Source organism: Arctopsyche grandis, chromosome 7, assembly GCF_051622035.1.
Source record: "Arctopsyche grandis isolate Sample6627 chromosome 7, ASM5162203v2, whole genome shotgun sequence".
In the NCBI taxonomy this organism is placed as follows: domain Eukaryota; kingdom Metazoa; phylum Arthropoda; class Insecta; order Trichoptera; family Hydropsychidae; genus Arctopsyche; species Arctopsyche grandis.
Window position 1 is genome coordinate 30,885,485 of NC_135361.1, and position 19,335 is coordinate 30,904,819.

Consider the following 19,335-nt stretch of genomic DNA (forward strand, 5'->3'; position numbering starts at 1 on the left):
ACATGTATACTAAAGTGCAAAATGTATTTTAATGCCAGTGGTAAATTATTTCATCAGTTATTTTTTAATGTGACTGGTATTTTAAGTATGCTTATGTATATTTTATCCAGAAAATATTAAATATATATTTACATTAACTGAAACTCTATTATTAACTGAAATAGTTCACTGAAACATATCGATATCTGCGTTGTATTTACATAAATTTCCTAGGTAAGATTTAATATATTGAATCAATTATTACACATATTATATAAAGAAAGTGAATTAAATCACCCAAAATTTACGAAATATTCCTAGCGTTGATCGTAGATGTGAAATATTGTATTATTTGATATGTACATAATCTTTCAATTATACCTCAAAATAAAATAATCTTATATATTTATACTTTATTATTATTTTATAAGTATATAATATAATAATATTATGAAACAATTATCTTCTTTGATGAATTGCCCTCCAATCTCAATTTTGGAAAACTGCAAATGGCCGAAAGATTGGATGCATTCAACAACTAATCTTCTTCGTAATAAGGGTTACACACAAACACGAGGAAATTATAGAGTAATCTCTCAAATTGCACGTGCCAACAAGATTATGCTATACATCCTGCAAATCATATTGAAAAACTTTATAAATTGGCAATTTTTTATATAATAAACAGGATTTGTGTAAAGAGAAGAAACCCGGGGTATATTGTGAATATCAGTGTTGCCGTGAAAATAGCTGATCAAAAGCATTCAAAGTTATTGATCAATTGAAGTGGGCCTTTTTTAAGCCGTGAAAATATGATTGGATTAAAATAATAATTGTTATTTCATTTCTCATTGTTATCCCCCATAGATTGAATGGACAATCAATGGAGATAACATAAATCATCATCTGTTGTTTGTGATTCTTTCACTCTATCGTGGGTGTTTGAATCGTCTCACTCGTCTGCTTTTCGCTCTATATTCTCCATACGTTGTCAGGTAAGCCATTTGTATTAAAATAAAAAAAAATATATAACCATCATCATCACTCTAATAACACTGAGCAACAAAAAAAAAAAATTCGGGTGTGACCAACCCATGACTTTATCTATGTATTTGATGAATATAAGAAGGTTACAAAACAAAATTCGATATTGAACTGATGACTATGATAGCGATACAAATTGAGCGCAAATGTATGGAAACTTGCACAAAACAAAAGTTCTACTTCCGGTTGTCTGATTGTGTTCAAATTTTTTTTATTACTAAAAATCACTATCAGTATCATACTCATTAAATATCAAGAAAATAAAAATAATTTTAAAGGTCAAAATAAAATATTGAAATATTGTTTAAAAAAAAAATACTACTTCCGGTTTACGAATTCTGACCAAAACCCTACCAGCTCTAAGTTAGAACATAAAGGATAGAAATATAAATTTTCAGCTTAATACGTTCAGGGGTGCGGACAGAGTAGTGGGCACAACATTTTTGACCTTTCTACGAGGAAAAAAATCCCACTTCCGGTTCATTAAATTAAGTAATTTTTTTTTATTGTTACTTAAAACCACTATTTTTACTATACACAATAAATATCAAGAAGCTTAAAACAATTTAAAAGGTCAAATTAAAATAATGAAATATTGTTTTAAAAAAAAATACTACTTCCGGTTTACGAATTCTGACCAAAACCCTACCAGATCTAAGTTAGTACATAAAGGACAGAAATATAAATTTTTAGCTAAATACGTTCAGGGGTGTGGACAGAGTAGTGGGCACAACATTTTTGACCTTTCTACGAGGAAAAAATCCCACTTCCGGTTCAATTAATTAAGTGATTTTTTTTATTTTTACTAAAAATTACTATTTTTATTATACACAATAAATATCAAGAAGCTTAAAACAATTTAAAAGGTCAAAATAAAATAATGAAATATTGTTTTAAAAAAAAATACCACTTCCGGTTTACGAATTCTGACCAAAACCCTACCAGAACTAAGTTAGTACATAAAGGATAGAAATATAAATTTTCAGCTTAATTCGTTCAGGGGTGCGGACAGAGTAGTGGGCACAACATTTTTGACCTTTCTACGAGGAAAAAAATCCCACTTCCGGTTCATTAAATTAAGTAATTTTTTTTTTATTTTTACTTAAAACCACTATTTTTATTATACACAATAAATATCAAGAAGTTTAAAACAATTTAAAAGGTCAAATTAAAATAATGAAAAAATAATGAAATATTGTTTTAAAAAAAAATACTACTTCCGGTTTACGAATTCTGACCAAAACCCTACCAGATCTAAGTTAGTACATAAAGGATAGAAATATAAATTTTCAGCTTAATACGTTCAGGGGTGTGGACAGAGTAGTGGGCACAACATTTTCGACCTTTCTAAGAGAAAAAAATCCCACTTCCGGTTTATAAAAAATAATAATTTTTTTTTATTTTCATCAAATTGATACAAGAATTATACTTGAATTTTTTTGTGACGAACACACATGTTTAAGGGGTCGAAAAAAATAGTGGAAGAAAAATCGAACAAGAGTAAACTGCTACTTCCGGTTGACGGATGCTAACTAAATTTTATAATTAACTTGGTATTAAACTTAAACTTCTAGATATGAAATTTCAGTTCAATTAAACAAAAGGTTTCTGAAAAAACCATAAAAAACTTCGATTCTCTAGAGTAAAAGTACTACTTCCGGTTCAGATAGAAATATTTAAAAAATATGAGGTTATAAAAATTATTATTTGTATCATATTTAAAAAAAATTCAGTCCGATTCAGTTAGTGGTTTGGGAGATAATTGAATTCAAAAACTTAAAAAAAGAGGACACCTATAAGGCGAGGTACCCTTTCCGGTCAACTTAAAAATTTGAAAAAAATTTTCGTCGTGTGAATAACAATTTCAGTAACCGATACTAAGTTTCAGTTCGATAGGACTAACGGTGTTAAAAATATCCCCAAAATACACACCCACACAGACACACACAGACACACACACACACACACACACACACACACACACACACATTTTTTCTAGATCATGGAAACGTGATCAGTGATCGATTCTGAGTTCGAATCAGTCAAAATCTCGAGTTCGAATTTTCGCATGATCACAAAACTTCATCTATTGTTACTACGTACATAGATAAAGTAAAAATACCAGAGCGGAGACTAGCCAATCTTTACTAAGTTTGATCCACTGAATTCGAATATGATATTGATTTTTGTTGGTGGGTGATCGTTTACGAGATATGAGCGTTTAAAAAAATGCGCGATTTTTACAGTTTTTTGGCTTTTGCAGTCTTTAACTCAAAATTTAGGATTGTTACGCTCAAAGTGAGTATTGAAATCAACAGTCAGATATTTTTTCAATTAATTGTTATATTTCATTGCTTTAAAATACTTCTAAATAATTGTCTAGCAAATTTTAAAAGTCAAAAATATATATTTTTTTACGGATTTTTTTCCCGTGCTATTTTTCATTTATTTGGCAAATTTTTTATTTTACCACGTTTATAAGGATTGGTTTTCTATTTCAATATTTTTTTTTATCTAAACGTACTAACTCAAGCGGTAATTGCAATTTAAATGCTTTCGTTGTGTATAGGGTTGTAACGCGTAATATTTTGGGTGCAAGCGAGACGGCATGTAATCCACCTCACAGAGTATAACGGTCGGACTTTTGGATATTGAAATAGAAAAGCAATCCTTATAAACGTGGTGAAATAAAAAAAATGCCAAATAAATGAAAAATAGCACGGGAAAAAAATCTGTAAAAAAAAATGTATTTTTGACTTTTAAAATTTGCTAGACAATTAATTAGAAGTATTTTAAAGCAATGAAATATCACAATCAATAGGAAAAACATCTGAATATTTGATTTCAATACTCACTTTGAGCACAACAATACTTAATTTTGAGTTAAAGACTGCAAAAGCCAAAAAACTGTAAAAATCCCGCATTTTTTTAAACGCTCATATCTCGTAAACGATCACCCACCAATAAAAACCAATATCATATTCGAATTCAGTAGGTCAAATTTAGTAAAAATTGGTTAGTCTCCGCTCTGGTAACTCAAAAACGTGATTTTTTGTTGCTCAGTGTAATTGAACTTGTTGTTGCATTTCAATAATTTTCCAAATGAAAAAGCAAATTTATTTCAATATGATCTGGTTGTAGTTTACTATCATTTATTATATGTATATAATTATTTAAAGAATCAACGAGTCATTTATAATAACGTATTCTATTGTATTGCAATTATAATATAAAATGAAGGATATGACTTGGTTAGGAGTTGTCGAAAAAATTCAATAGTTTATCGATCTGTTTATATTATACTAGCTGTATTACCCGGCTTCGCTCAGTGTTTATAATATAAACCGCTTAAACATGACTAAGCTAATTTAATTAAAAAAAAAAAAAAAATTTAAAAATTTAAAAAAAAAATAAAAAAAAAAATAAAAAAAAAATCAAAAAAAAATCAAAAAAAAATAAAAAAAAAAATCAAAAAATTTTTTTAAAAAAATCAAAAAAAAAAAATCAAATTTTTTTTTTGCCTTCTAGGGCTTCGCCCTCGGCACCCCCCTGAGCCTTTGCCTTCTAGGGCTTCGCCCCTCCACGCCCCATGAGCAATTGCCGTTTAGGGCTTCGCCCCCATGATCAGTTGCCTTTTAGGGCTTCGCCCCTCCGCGCCCCCATGATTCAAAGCCGTCTAGGGCTTCGCCCCCCTTAGTTAATGCCTTTTAGGGCTTCGCCCCCCGCGCCCCCAAGATTAATTGCCGTTTCGGGCTTCGCCCCCCTTAGTTAATGCCTTTTAGGGCTTCGCCCCTCCGCACCCCCATGATTAAATGCCGTCTAGGGCTTCGCCCCCCCTAGTTAATGCCTTTTAGGGCTTCGCCCCCCGCGCCCCCAAGATTAATTGCCGTTTAGGGCTTCGCCCCCCTTAGTTAATGCCTTTTAGGGCTTCGCCCCTCCGCGCCCCCATGATTAAATGCCGTCTAAGGCTTCGCCCCCATGATCAGTTGCCTTTTAGGGCTTCGCCCCTCCGCGCCCCCATGATTAATTGCCATCTAGGGCTTCGCCCCCCTTAGTTAATGCCTATTAGGGCTTGCGCCCCATGAGGCTGGGCCCCCCGGGCCCCCTTCGGGGCCCCACGGGGCTGCGCCCCTTGTGGCGCCCCCTTTTGAGCCCCATGGGGCTGCGCCCCATGAGGCTGGGCCCCCCGGGCCCCCATTCGGGGCCCCACGGGGCTGCGCCCCTTGTGGCGCCCCCTTTTGAGCCCCATGGGGCTGCACCCATGAGGCTGGGCCCCCCGGGCCCCCTTCGGGGCCCCACGGGGCTGCGCCCCATGTGGCGCCCCCTTTTGAGCCCCATGGGGCTGCGCCCCATGAGGCTGGGCCCCCCGGGCCCCCTTCGGGGCCCCACGGGGCTGCGCCCCTTGTGGCGCCCCTGGCGGGGCCCCATGAAACTACTCGCCTTGCGCCCCCGCGGGGGTGAATCCATTGAATCGAAAAAAACAAATCGGCGCCCATGGATCGAAAAAAAAAAAATCGAACACGTGTTCGATGACGTCACCGATCTACGGACGACGACGACCAAGGATACATACAAAGTCTCTTTCCAAATTATAGATTAGATTAATTGAAAAATGTAAAATTGCATCATGTGCAACCAAATATATAACGTAATATCTATAATTACTTTATCTACATATGTGTATACAAATTATCTATACTTAAATCAGTATTGTTTTCGCAAGCAATTACTTACGTGTACGCAAATAATTCGTGCAGCTACGGTATCGATACAATCTTGACAATGACAATAAGTTGGGATTGATGAATTCATTTCGTTTTGTGTTCAATCATTAGTTTTATATGTATTTAATAATTTCATAATTTTTGAACAAATTTTATTCTCTCTTGGAAATCCTTACTTACATGATACATACTCAGAATTTAATTATTGAAAATTTTAAGATTTCAAATTTATAATCTCTTTGAAAAATTATTTTTACCTTAACCTTTGAAGGACGGAGCGTCGAGATCGAACGAATATCCCGAACTGGGGTCGAGTAAGACCCCAGTATTTTTAAATCAAAATATAGCTTTTCTCAATACAAATGGGTTCAATATATATCTTATCAATCATTTTATACATCAACATAAAAAGTTTTAGTTCTACAGCATGTTTTTGACTATTTTTGTATTAAAAAATAACGACAACCATCGACATGCAAACGCACATAGGTAAGGCCAACAAGCAACTACATGACTCAATAGCCACGCGCTAATAGCGACGAAATCAATATCTTACGAAAATATAGCTGTCTCTTTCTCTCGCATTGATTCATTGATTAACAAGAATATGCAAGCGAACAGTCAAAAACATGAACTATCGCTACCGCCTTTAAATCATACTTTGGCACGTAGAAATGTATAAATGTATTTTTTTACGATGTATCCCTTTTATAAATCATACAAAATTTACTAAAATAAATTTCTTGTAGTTCATTCTAAGAATACAATAAATATAGGATGTATAGCTTTGAAAACCACATAGTTATTACGAAAAACGTAAAAATTGGGGCACTTGCATACCCCACTTCAGTGAGGGAGGGTTAAAGTTATTTAGCCCTCTGCAAACCATACCTAGAATTAATAAAGCATTTGGACCATGTTTCTATTATACTTTACGTTATTTAAACGATTTATATACATGTGTATATCCACACATATATTATAGTATAATAATAGTAATAATCAAATATATTAGGCCCTGTATGTACGGGTATAATTAAAAAGGGGTTTCATAGTTTATTTATTGTTTAATTTAAACCTATTAAATTTTGTTCAATTTTTAATTTTCTTTTTTATTTTTTTTTCTTTTAATATTTTGGGTAGCATGTGAATGTTTTTTAAATAAATGAAATGTATTTTTATATATTTTATATGTACAAATGTATGTTTATATAAAATGTATATTATCTGGCCACAGTGTCATATTGGGGTAACCTGTGAAGACACTGTGGTATATGTTTTAATAAAATAAAATAAAAATAATAGTTTGTGTATGGATATCTATGGATAGCGAATTCGGCTGAAGTAAAAACATTAGTTTGTGTAATTTATCATTACATTTTAAAAAATGGTTCAATTCGTTTAGCAGTTAAGAAGGACTCCAAAAATTAAAAAAAGAGGACACCTATAAGGGGAGGTACCACTTCCGGTCAACTTAAAAATTTGAAAAAAAAATTAGATCGTATCGATAAGCATTTCAGTAACTAATACCAAGTTCCAGTTCAATGGGACTGACAGTGTTCAAATTATCTCCAAAATACAAAGACATCTTTTTCATTTTTAAAAACATGATTAGTGATCGATTCTGAGATCGAGTCTAATTTATGACAATGATATACAATGTGAATGTAATTACTTTAAAAATCTATGCTAATTTATTTTTTGTAAAGATTTGTTTTCTTTTCAGATATTCGTACATACATAATTACAAAATGTGCAAGTGTGCAGAATCCAGCCTGCGGATTTCAGCTTTTTTTTGGTGTTTAGTAGAATTTGTAAGCTGATATGTACATACATAATGTACATAAGTGTTAAAACATTGAAATATAATATTATATCGTATTATATGAATATATAATAATTCATTTGGCATTTTTTTATATTTTTAAGGCCAGCAGTCTGTATAATGTTTATTTTTTATGTTTTGATTCGAGTTCGACTGATTATGAAGGTATTTATAATTAAGTTTTTAAATTTTTTTCAATATTATACATTTTAGGGGTTGTCAATTATTTGGAAAACATAAAATATAAAAATGCACCCTTATATATAGGATGTATGCTGTGCATAGTGTTGTAAGTCGAGAATATTCTCCAAAAGATTATTCGCCGAGAATTTTCTTTTTTCTTGGTTATAAAACATCACCAGATAGTATATAAGCTTTTTAGATGATTCTAGGATATTTTCAGAACCTAATAGGAGTAATAGGGCTTTCTAGAACGTCTGAGAGCATTTTGAATGACATTTTTTCATTCTGACGGCACTGAGACACTACCACCATAAACGTTTTCCGCGAAATTCTCACAGGAATGCAATGCTTATTTAACTCTGGTAGCAATAAATTATACATTTTTTTATTGCTTTGGTGAATATATTCCAATTAAATTGTTCCAACTTATTGATTTAATCATTCTTTTAAACTTAACACACAAGACGGTAAAAAAAATTTAATTCATTTCTTTAACGTTCACGTGAATTTATCAATTCACTTTCATAGTTTTCGACGAAATTTTTTAACACAGAGTTTGGGTAATTCAATCAGTATTTCACATCAGTGCGTTCTTTTAAAACACATTACATAATATGAAATCGTAAATTTATTAAGTGTAGAAACGATAAAAATTCGTAAATAAACAATGCGAGTAGGGTTTCTGTATTCCCGGACTTTTTCAATTCCCGGGACACGGGATGGAGCCTGGGATCGTTCCCGGGATTCCCGGGATCCCGGGACACATGTAAAAAACCTTTTTTTTTCAATATAATATATTTTTTATTAATAAAAAAAATATCTATTTATTTACAAAAAAAGTAAACAGTACATAATATATCTATTAACTGGAAAAATGTAATTATAAAAGTAAACTTATTTAAAATATAAAAACAATTTTTTTAAATTATCGGTTTTTTCCCCGTACAAAAATTAAAGAATGTTTTGTTCGGTATAAAATTATAATTATTTAAAATTTGTGTTAAAAAAATCAGTTTAGGCTCTCATTTCTTCGATTTTAATTTTCAATTCTAATTCGTCGATAAGGTCAAGTCCTTTGGTATTGAGATTTTCTAAAAATACAATTACAAGAAATGATTTTGGCCAAACGCAAAGAACCATTATGCTTATAAAACTTATAAAACTTCCACGTTCAGTCGTGAAAATATTGTATATTTTCAAAATTTTTTAAAATCCAATTCCCGGAATTCAAGATAAGAATTCCCGAGACACGGGACAATAAAAATTCCGTGAATTCCCGGGAATGTCTATCCCGGGTCAACCCGGGTCAGAAACCCTAATTGCGAGTTACACTAAAATGTCAGTTGGTTTTTTTTTTTGCTTCCAGATCTATAAATAAGTGGCTTTGAGTTTCTCTCCGAAATCATTAAATCTTTTAACAAAAAGTACATAATAGGCGTAACATTTCTGTTGTGTTTCGCCAACTGCTCAAAAGTCAAATTTGCTTACCCTCTCTCTGTACATACATATGAAATGCAAAATGTTAAAAATTATTATTAATTCGGTTTTTGCATTAGTTAATTAATTTTATTCGTGTCTTCCCTCATCTTTCCGTTCGCATGAATTTATCCATTTTTTTAAATTGCAACGGAATAATATAAACGCCCTCCAGAATATTCTCGGTTTGGAGAATATTCCCGAGAATCTTCTCTAAAAGATTATTACCGAGAATTTTACAACACTAGCTGTACAATATACCTGCATATGTATATAAAGGGTAAAATATATTTATACGATGTACCCCCTTAATTATTTTTATGAATTTTTCAGTTTTGTCAAAAATTTGGTTTGTTGGTGTTGGAGTCGAGATCGTAAGCCTCGTCATGAACATATGTCTCATTTGTAAAATCTTTTCGGTTGGTATTGCTTTTTTCTACTCGAGGAAAATTTACTTAATAGTTCGTAATATTGTATCCTACAAATATTTTGTTGCAGATTGAAAAATTGGAGATACTTTCATCATTGATTACTAAATTCCTCATCATAATTATAATTGCCCTCTGTTTCAAATTTTACAGTATTCTAAGTTTCTTCGTTGTAAAAATGAAAACTTCCAAAGATTTAGGTTCTGTTTTGGCAATTTTTATTATTATATTTTACGGTATGTTTTATTTATTTGTTTTTATTATTATTTATATGTGAAATAGGTTTTTAATTATACATATATGTTATGTGATTTCAGCAATATATATTACATTTTGGATTATGTCGTATAAAATATCCTACGAAAACAATGGAGAACAAAGAAATAAAAATAAAACGACCGTGGAAAATGAAAAACAAAATAAAACGACCGTGGAAAATGAAAAACAAAATAAACCTGACATTACAGTTAAATAAGTTTATTGATTATATAAAATGGTAAATTATTAGTAGTTAGAAAAAAATGAATATTTTTTCATTTTGATAATATTGTTTATTTTAATATTGGTAAAAAATATTGTCAAAATACTGTATATTATATTCAAATGAAAGATTAAATCTCAGAAAATTACCAATGTTCCACATCGTATTAAATATACGATATTTTTGTAATCTAGGAATAATTTTTAGGAACCAATTGATTAAAAAATATTTGACTTATACTTGAACGTAGATTTTGGGTAAACTATTCTTCGCTTAAAATTATGATGTTATTTTTTTTTAATATGATACTTACTTATCTTCTTAAGTTAAGATAATATTTTATATTCAAATTTTACTCAATGTTTATAGTTCATATTTTATGTATAGGAATTTCTAATTTTTTGAAGACAAATATGTAGTTAGTAATTATATAATATACTTAATTGCTACACTATAACTGTTTTATGAAATACGAAATGTGACTGACTAAGTTATTAATTCAATTTGTAGTAGTAAAATATTAAATCGGTATTAACTAAAATTTGTTTTATTTCATATCAAATTTATTAAGTTAAGACTCATTATGAAAGAATGGATTGATTGAAAATCTGAAAATATAATGTGTTTGATAATATACATACATACATATACATATATATATACATATGTATGTACATAATTATGAATGTATGTACATAATTATTTGATTATGCATCGAGTTCCATGGTAAAGTCGTACATATATACCTAACTACATATATAACAATATCTATTACATACATATATACCTATTTATTGAATTAACTATTATATAAAACGAATCAGGGGCCATGTGAATAAATAATTCCAGACCCTATTACAAATTAAAAAAAATATAGACATATTTTTAATATGCGAAATATTTAACAGAACTATTAGATAAATACCTATATGTTGGTTGTTATTTTTAAAAATATAATATTATATTATATATAATAAAAATATTAAAGGATAGAAATATAATATTATATGAGATGGCTGACACGGGTTCTTCGAGTAGTAGTGTAATTATAATTAAAGCAATAAAAAATCACAATCAATAGAAAAACATTTGACTATTGACTCCAATACTCACATTTGGCACAGGATTACTATAAAAGCCAAAAATCCGTAAAAATTGCACATTTTTTAAACGCTCATATCTCATAAATGAGAAGAAACCAACAAAAATCATCATTGTCATTATTCGATTGGTTTTTTATTGATGATAAAAATTAACAATTTCTCAACACGCGTTGTTTTTCAGTAACAAATAAAAAAAACAAAAGTAAATTATAATAAGATGCTAGTAAAAAGTGACTACTAAAGAAATGTTGTCTACGTGCTGGTATTTTGATCATCGGTTGGTGAACCATTTCTAGACTTCATTTCGTGAAACAAATGATCTGCAAGTGTGTGCCATTATAAAATACATTTTTTTAATTAGCTTTTTTCTATATGTTACATCAAAGCGACTCAAAAGTTGAAACGGTTCCTCAAATTGGCGACAAAATCCTTTCCTGTATTTATTGTGTGTATAATTTGTAAAAATTATGTACAAAATCTAAAAATCCATAGATGTCTCAATGGATTAATTCTGTATTAATTAATTAAATTAATTGTTATTTCGTCTTCTTCAGCTTCTGGAAATACAGTGATTTATGTAATAATAAAAAAAAAGCTGCATTTTTTGTAATTAATTATGCAGGAAGGCGCATTGGGGTCTTTCTGTCAAGCCTTCCTGGTATATATCTATGTGAAAAATAAAATAAAAAAATAAAAATACAGCCATTAATGTATCTTTCTCTTTATTTTATTTAATACTAGTTATTTTACGCTGCTTCGCTCAGTATTTGTAATATAAACAGCGTAAACATGGCGAATCTAACAGTAACAAATAATTTGTTTTTTTATTAAATTTATTTGAATAGAAAAAAATATAATATTCAACCAATTGAACTGTCGTTATAGAAACTTTGTATTGCTTACGAAGTTCCCAACCAAAGATACTTACATACATATATACATACATACTAACATATAAAGTCTCTTATATAAGAAATTATATATTAGATTTTTAATTAAATAAAGCTTCAGTTAATATTTTCTTTCTTTCATTTTCACAAAAATATATATATATACATATATATAAGTAAGAATACTCAGTAAAAGCGTTTTATAGAAGTAAAAACCTTTAAGTTATTTTTAAACATTTGAAGTAGTCTATATATATATATATATATATATATATATATATATATATATATATATATATATATATATATATATATATATATATATATATATATATATATATATATATATATATATATATATATATATATATATATATATATATATGTATATAGAGATACAATACATCAAACACATTGAATATAACATATCCGATGGAGATGTTAGGATAGCAATTTTGAAGCTGAAAGGGTCTGTTGGGCCTGACGGTGTGCCCCCTGACGTATTAAAGGCATGCTGTAATTCGCTCTTAGAGCCTCTTCAGTTTATTTTTAACCTTATTCTGGGTTCTGGTAATTATCCTGAAAAATGGAAATTATCTAGAGTCATTCCCATTCATAAAAGTGGCTCTAAAAATGAGGTTGAAAATTACAGACCTATTGCTATCATCTCGGCTATTCCCAAAATTTTTGATAATATCCTTCACCGTTTGATTCTTTTGCAGTTCAAAAGATTGTTGTGTGATGAGCAGCATGGTTTTTCACCATGTCGTTCCACTACCACTAATCTTGCCTGCTTTTCATATTATACCATGTCTAAAGTTGACCGTGGACAACAAGTTGATGTAGCCTACTTTGACTTTCGAAAAGCATTTGATCTTGTCAACAATGACGCTCTTATGATCAGATTAGCTGAAGTGGGCTTTTCTCCACGTCTTCTTAAACTCTTTGCTTCTTATCTTAGTGATAGGAAGCAATTTGTTAGATATGGTATTTATGAATCTCCTTCATTTTTTACGCGATCTGGTGTAACTCAGGGGTCCACCTTAGGCCCTTTACTATTTACAATAGTCATTAATAACCTCCCAAAAGTACTACGCAATGCTTCATGTCTCTTGTTTGCTGACGACGTTAAACTATTCTTTGCTGTTAAGGATGAGAGGCAAGCCTCTCTCCTTCAAGCTGATATTAACGCTGTTTTAGAGTTCAGTTCCAGTTTAGGGCTTGAACTGAATACTAGTAAATGTGCTATTATGAGTTATGGACGTGCGAATTCGCTCTATTGTCACGGATATTCCATTGGATCCGTATTGTTGAAGCGCGTGGAATCAATGGTCGACTTGGGTATCACTTTTGATCCTCAATTCACCTTTCACAACCACATCAAGACAATCGCTGACGTTTCCATTCGTCGACTTGGATTTGTCTTGAGATATGCTAGATTATTCTCCAACCCCTTGTCTTCTCGCTTGCTTTTCAACTCACTTGTTAGAAGTAAGCTAGAGTATAATGCAATTGTGTGGAATCCGCATGAAGCAAACTACTCTCTTATTATAGAAAAAGTGCAAAAAGCATTTCTTCGTTTTCTTTATAAGAAAGAGTATGGGTACTACCCATATCTCTATCCTACTCCTTTCCTTTTGGGCATGCTTGGGTATAATTCCCTTGAACTTCGGAGAAACTTCTCGTTAATTCGTTTCGTTCTCCAGCTATTGCGTGGTAATACGTCATGCCCGTTGTTGCTGGAACAGTTGGGACTTTATGTCCCTAATAATTATGTGCGTGGTAGACATCATCATTTAATGGTTGTACCTGCTGCTCGCACAGTTCTTTTTCGAATGGCTCCTATTCCAAGAGCTATTCGACTTCTCAATGAAATCGTTGCTGCTGTCCCTGAATGTGATATTTTCCACCTTGGGGAGCGTAGATTGTCGGATATTATCTTAACATATTTATCTGGTAACCTGCGCTCATCATTACTTTCTTAATTTGAATGTGATGAATGAGTGGAATCTTAATCTACTCTCTTCCATTTGGACCTCGCTGTGATTTTATTTTTTATTCATATTTTGTTTTATTTTATTTTATTTTTTCTTTCTCTTTTGTACATTTTTATATACTATTTTAATTTTGCTCAGTGTAAACAAAGAATGGGATTTATGGATTTTATTTTTAATTTTTACACTTTTGTTATTTTTTTTCTCTCTGAATGAGGTATTATTTTCCTTTTGTTACTTTTTTTTATTATTTTATTTTACCATGTTTTCTGCTTTTGCTTTTTTCCTTTATTTACAGTATACTTGTTTTTATATCATGTTTTTATATCTTTTTCAAATGTAGGCCATTGTGGCGCATTAGGTTCTTCCTGTAATGCCACAATGGTCCAAAACTATTAAATAAATAAATAAATATCCTTTCAAAATACATCAAGTTTTATAGGAAAATATGTATGCAAATAAAAATGCTCAAAACTAATAATAAATTTTCAATTTTAATTATACATTTGGATTTATTAAAGTGATCCTCACTTTGTCAAACAATACAGATTTTTTTATATTTTATAATAAGTACATGTCTCCTGATGAAAGTAAATGGATATTTTTCAAAAGTTATTCAAGAATTATTCGAATATTCAATATCCAAAGGTTGAGAGTTGATCAAATTTTCGAGGCCTTCATTTTGATTGTGTAATTTTGCAAACTTTTCTTTTTCGATTTGTTTATACAAACTGTAAACACACACCCAGCAGTATGAACAAATTCCTGCAAATAAAATGATTCAGTTATAACTAATTTGCAAATCCTACATACATACATATGTTCATACAATAAATCATTTACACACCGACAATCGACAGACCAAACAATAAAATGATACATCCTAGGATAGTATAGTTTCTACCCTGCATAAGATAATACACACCATAATATAACACGAGCCCATTAAAAGCTAAAATACCTAATACAGACACAATTAGCCATGGTAGCAACAGCATCGTATTCGACTAAAATATAAATTGAATTAAAGGACATTGTAAATTAATAATTAATTGGATTATCGGCAAATAGTATAATATTTGATATATGAATACCATACCACACGAATGGCGTAGATAAATGTTGCACTTGTTGTAATATGCAAAATAATAACCACACCATAAACAATAAGCAATCCCGAGATTCCTAAAATTGATAGATTAATATATAATATTTTGAATAGGTTAGAGTAGCTAAATTATCGAAATTAAATTAATTAGTTTACCTAAGATTTCATCTGTTCTTGCAAGTATATATAAAAAATTTAATAAATGATAAACGGCAAACCCCTGTGAAAAGATTACATATATATTTTAGTATGCATTTTTTTTATTACATTTATATGTAATACATATAATATGTAGATGCATTTATTTAATATATTTATATCAAACTTTATATAAAAAAAGAAACTTCAATCGATTAAATTAATATATAAATTAAACAATAAAGTGTTTACCAAACCCAGCCAGCCGATGATTAGACTTCCGGTCTTCAAATCAAAATATAAAAACTTCTTAAGGACGATCATCTTGAATATTCTACCTATATAATGAAAAAAAAAGCTGTTTACTCGTAATATTTCAATAAAAATCTTTAAACTAGTGGGTGTTTTGATATGAAACTCAATTTGAATTACACACTTCAATAGATTCGTCATATATTTACTTGATAATTGATAAAGATTGAATGTGATGGTCTGGAAGATGAGTTAAGTAGAATGGCTCTATTCGAACTAAAAGTTTGTACTAAAAATATGCATTCGTTGCACTTGTTGGAGGAGTTTTGTTACATTGTATTTGCAGGATCATATTCTCGACATATGATGCGATATATTTTGTACATAATCAACATTTTTTTTTGTAGTGAAAGATGAAACCTTTCTTCGAATTTCTTCAGCAATATCTCAACTATCTATCGATGTTAAAATTCCCCGAACTGAAAAGTCGAAATTGCACAATGAAAATATTTGCAGACTGATTAAGAGAGCTGGATACCCGAAACCTTAATTTTGTTGCCGTTCCTTTTTTTGATATACATATATATTGAGTGAATGTGACAATATATATCAATATATATATATATATATATATATATATATATATATATATATATATATATATATATATATATATATATATATATATATATATATATATATATATATATATATATATATTGAGTAAATGCGACAGTTGCGCTTCGACCAGATAATACCTATTTTAAATCGACAAAATCGAGGTTTCGTATTCTCCAGTTTTCTCCTCCGAAACTGTACCAATTTTAAAATAAATTTCATCATCGGTATGTGAAAGATATTTTCTAAGTTTCTTCGTTGTAAAAATGAAAACTTCCAAAGATTTAGGTTCTGTTTTGGCAATTTTTATTATTATATTTTACGGTATGTTTTATTTATTTGTTTTTATTATTATTTATATGTGAAATAGGTTTTTAATTATACATATATGTTATGTGATTTCAGCAATATATATTACATTTTGGATTATGTCGTATAAAATATCCTACGAAAACAATGGAGAACAAAGAAATAAAAATAAAACGACCGTGGAAAATGAAAAACAAAATAAAACGACCGTGGAAAATGAAAAACAAAATAAACCTGACATTACAGTTAAATAAGTTTATTGATTATATAAAATGGTAAATTATTAGTAGTTAGAAAAAAATGAATATTTTTTCATTTTGATAATATTGTTTATTTTAATATTGGTAAAAAATATTGTCAAAATACTGTATATTATATTCAAATGAAAGATTAAATCTCAGAAAATTACCAATGTTCCACATCGTATTAAATATACGATATTTTTGTAATCTAGGAATAATTTTTAGGAACCAATTGATTAAAAAATATTTGACTTATACTTGAACGTAGATTTTGGGTAAACTATTCTTCGCTTAAAATTATGATGTTATTTTTTTTTAATATGATACTTACTTATCTTCTTAAGTTAAGATAATATTTTATATTCAAATTTTACTCAATGTTTATAGTTCATATTTTATGTATAGGAATTTCTAATTTTTTGAAGACAAATATGTAGTTAGTAATTATATAATATACTTAATTGCTACACTATAACTGTTTTATGAAATACGAAATGTGACTGACTAAGTTATTAATTCAATTTGTAGTAGTAAAATATTAAATCGGTATTAACTAAAATTTGTTTTATTTCATATCAAATTTATTAAGTTAAGACTCATTATGAAAGAATGGATTGATTGAAAATCTGAAAATATAATGTGTTTGATAATATACATACATACATATACATATATATATACATATGTATGTACATAATTATGAATGTATGTACATAATTATTTGATTATGCATCGAGTTCCATGGTAAAGTCGTACATATATACCTAACTACATATATAACAATATCTATTACATACATATATACCTATTTATTGAATTAACTATTATATAAAACGAATCAGGGGCCATGTGAATAAATAATTCCAGACCCTATTACAAATTAAAAAAAATATAGACATATTTTTAATATGCGAAATATTTAACAGAACTATTAGATAAATACCTATATGTTGGTTGTTATTTTTAAAAATATAATATTATATTATATATAATAAAAATATTAAAGGATAGAAATATAATATTATATGAGATGGCTGACACGGGTTCTTCGAGTAGTAGTGTAATTATAATTAAAGCAATAAAAAATCACAATCAATAGAAAAACATTTGACTATTGACTCCAATACTCACATTTGGCACAGGATTACTATAAAAGCCAAAAATCAGACCGCTCAGATGGAGACCGAGTGGCAGTTTCCAAAACATACGGCAAAGAACGTGAAAGATGTTGCTCCTGAATTTAAAATTCAGGAGAAAAACAAATTTGAAGGGCTCTTGGAAGTTTCCGATGTCCCCAGAAGCGGTGGAAGAATCCTGCCCATCATCATGACAGCTACTGGCACTCACGGCAGCATGATCGAGTCGATCAAGAAGTTTATAAAAGACTTCACAATGACTTACATTGGTCAAAATAATGTCAAGATACAATGTAAAAGTCTTGAAGACTTTAAAAAACTTCGGGATGGATTGACACCAGACCGACAATTCCATACCTTTTCCAGGAAGGAGGAAAAGGAAATAAAAAGTGTCGTACGTGGCTTGCCGAAATTGCCGGAAGCTGATATTAAAGATGACATCATCAGACAGGGATTCCCTGTAACCAAAGTCATACAGATGAAGACGAAGGAGCCTAGGAGCAACGCCACCGAGCTATACTTGGTGTTCTTCGAGCCATCGGTATCGGCAAAGAAGATTAAAGAAATCCGGTACATCTGTTACACAAAGGTCAGTGTCGTTAAATATACTAGTAAATCACAAAATATTACTCAATGTTTCAGATGCCAAGAATATGGACACGCTGCGAAAAACTGCAATCGGCAGGCCAAGTGCGTCAAATGTGCCGGCACTCACCTCACCGCACAATGCAATCAAGGAATAGTTACCCCTGCTGTCTGCTCAGGCTGTTCAGGATCTCACCCCGCTAACTTCAAAGACTGTCCAAAAAGACAGAGCTATCTAAAAATGCTGGAATCGAGGAAGAATCGAGCATCAATTGTCAAAGCCAACCCTTGGAAACTCCCAGTGGCGCAGCCACAAAATATCCCGGTCGTTAACGATCATAACTTCCCAAAGCTACCGACCATTAAAACTCCTTCACCAAATATCCCAAATATCCCTAAAAAACCCCACCAACCAACCAATCCCAACATTCAACCAACAACAGACCTAACTTCCATGGCGTCTATGACGAAGATGTTGAAGATCCTCCAGGAGATTCGTGCCAAGGCCAGCGGTTGCACCGACAAACTAGAGCTGGCACTCATGCTTGTCGAATATCTCGATGTCTTTGATTAACGGGAGGCGCCTGAACATTCTAGCTTGGAATGCTCGTGGACTTAAGAATAAGATTGACGAACTAGAGTCGGCGATCGGTGAGTACTGTGTTGACATAGTTTTAATCTCCGAGACCTTCTTAAAACCTCATATCCGTATTAACCTACCTAACTTTAACTGCTATCGCGAAGACCGAGAACAGCATGGAGGGGGAGTTGCCATTTTTATAAAATCGTCAATTAAACATTGTCGCGTAATAACCCCGCC

The 19,335-nt window shown here is 30.7% G+C and overlaps 1 long non-coding RNA gene across 1 annotated transcript; it reads left to right on the plus strand.

Annotated features, from left to right (window-relative positions):
- Positions 1-885: 885 nt before the first annotated feature.
- Positions 886-10,678, plus strand: LOC143914544 (uncharacterized). Its single transcript, XR_013260831.1, has 6 exons — positions 886-974; positions 7,474-7,561; positions 7,677-7,737; positions 9,565-9,650; positions 9,730-9,895; positions 9,977-10,678. It is a non-coding gene; the product is annotated as an uncharacterized LOC143914544 (long non-coding RNA).
- Positions 10,679-19,335: the final 8,657 nt, after the last annotated feature.